Source organism: Phyllobates terribilis, unplaced genomic scaffold (genome assembly GCF_046119375.1).
Source record: "Phyllobates terribilis strain yellow unplaced genomic scaffold, ASM4611937v1 Scaffold_2742__1_contigs__length_109847, whole genome shotgun sequence".
Lineage (NCBI taxonomy): Eukaryota > Metazoa > Chordata > Amphibia > Anura > Dendrobatidae > Phyllobates > Phyllobates terribilis.
The window spans coordinates 50,001-52,500 of NW_027365497.1; positions in this window are offsets into that span (position 1 = coordinate 50,001).

Below are 2,500 nucleotides of genomic sequence, written 5' to 3' on the forward strand. Positions count from 1 at the left end.
CCCCTTCGCCTGCCTCCACACCTCTGTCGTCCTCCCCACTGACGTAGGGGCTCGGGAAAAGACTGGAAATCGCGAAGCTCGGCAGTGGCGCGGAGAGGCCACCCACCGCCGCCGCTGTCGCCACCGCCGCGGAGGCCGCCCTTTCGGACACGAGGGGCAGCGCGAGCCTCCGCTGGCCGGGTACGCATCTGGAAGAAAAGGGCCGCCCTCGGAGAAGATCGCTGTGCTTCCCCGCACAGGGAGCGATTCGGACGACGGGCCCCCACGCCTGGCTGGGTGGGCGCCCCGCCGTTCGCCCGTACGGGTCGTCGGACCACTGCCTTCGCTCGGTTCGGGTCAAACTCCCCACGGCTCGGCCACCTCCGCAGACGGGAGGCGAGGCCGGCATGCGCGCCCAAAGATAGGTGTCGGAAGCCCGGGGGTAGAGGAGGAAGGGGACCGCTCACCTTAAGCCAGCGCGGGCTCCAAAGCCCGGGCCGAGCGAGCGGCGCCACCTCCCCACCCGGGAGCGCTGCGCCAGATCGATCGGAGGAAGAGCAGGGGTGCATGTAGGGACTTGCCCAAGTACGGAGGCTGCAAACCCCTGTCGTCGGGAGATACGTGCCCACGAGTCCTGGAAGCGCGACTCGGGTACAGGCGCCCTTGCGGGGGGGTACTGGATGTGGAACAGCACTGGGGTCGAAGCCACAAAAGCATCCGCCCTCATGGAGCCTCTCCTCGGCCTAAAAATCCAGATTTTAGCCTTGACGGCGCCCCCATGTGGAGAACCAGGGCCCGCGGGGGGGTCTGGCCAGGCTCACTTCAACCCAGGAACACCTCTCTGACTTGGGATAGGCGACCGGCAAAAGTCCCCCCACGCAGCTGCGGAAGCCTGGGTTCAGCCAAGGTGCAGACCTCCAGCCGAACAGGGACTCATAGCCAAAACGCATACCCAGGCCTACGGAGGTGAAAACCAGCTTAAATGAGTCGAAATGTGTCGGGGCTGAGAGGTACCTCTCTCTCATATATTCTGCCGGTGGTGTGCAAAACTGGGTCTTTGCATGGAGTGTCACCCTATACCCACTTTAGGGACGCATGCAAAAAAGTGCCCGATCGCCTGGAACTGTCAGGCGGATTCGGCTCCCTGGAATTTCCTCATTCTGGTTCTTTTTCACTTTTTGTCTCTTTTGCGACATCTAGTGGGCAGGCTGCATTACTGCAACCGGGGACACCTCAAAACGCTTGGAACTGGGGAGCGGGCTCAATTTACAAACGTTTTGCGGGTCCTGGAAGTCAAAATTGTGACTTCTGAAAACGACTAAGTATCAAGGACTCATCGCGCGAATCGCTCTGGAACTGAAATCGGATGCGCGCACTGACATGCTCCCCTCTCTGGAAGTCTGACACAAGTTGAAAAATTTTCTAAGTCCCCAAAAATTTTTTTTTTCAACTTTTTTTCAATTTTCCCCCTGTGGGATATATATTTTACCCACACTTTTGGAGCCCTCCTGGGATGCCCTCTAACATACTAGAACCTCATTTTGTGGAAGTTTTCACAAAATTGTGAAATTTTCAAAAAAGTCAGAAATTTTGCAAAAACGACTAAGTATCAAGGACTCATCGCGCGAATCGCTCTGGAACTGAAATCGGATGCGCGCACTGACATGCTCCCCTCTCTGGAAGTCTGACACATGTGTGAAAATTTTCTAAGTCCCCAAAAATTTTTTTTTTCAACTTTTTTTCAATTTTCCCCCTGTGGGATATATATTTTACCCACACTTTTGGAGCCCTCCTGGGATGCCCTCTAACATACTAGAACCTCATTTTGTGGAAGTTTTCACAAAATTGTGAAATTTTCAAAAAGTCAGAAATTTTGCCAAAAACGACTAAGTATCAAGGACTCATCGCGCGAATCGCTCTGGAACTGAAATCGGATGCGCGCACTGACACGCTCCCCTGTCTGGAAGTCTGACAAAAGTTGAAAAATTTTCTAAGTCCCCAAAAATTTTTTTTTTCAACTTTTTTTCAATTTTCCCCCTGTGGGATATATATTTTACCCACACTTTTGGAGCCCTCCTGGGATGCCCTCTAACATACTAGAACCTCATTTTGTGGAAGTTTTCACAAAATTGTGAAATTTTCCAAAAAGTCAGAAATTTTGCAAAAACGACTAAGTATCAAGGACTCATCGCGCGAATCGCTCTGGAACTGAAATCGGATGCGCGCACTGACATGCTCCCCTCTCTGGAAGTCTGACACATGTGTGAAAATTTTCTAAGTCCCCAAAAATTTTTTTTTTCAACTTTTTTTCAATTTTCCCCCTGTGGGATATATATTTTACCCACACTTTTGGAGCCCTCCTGGGATGCCCTCTAACATACTAGAACCTCATTTTGTGGAAGTTTTCACAAAATTGTGAAATTTTCAAAAAGTCAGAAATTTTGCCAAAAACGACTAAGTATCAAGGACTCATCGCGCGAATCGCTCTGGAACTGAAATCGGATGCGCGCACTGACACGCT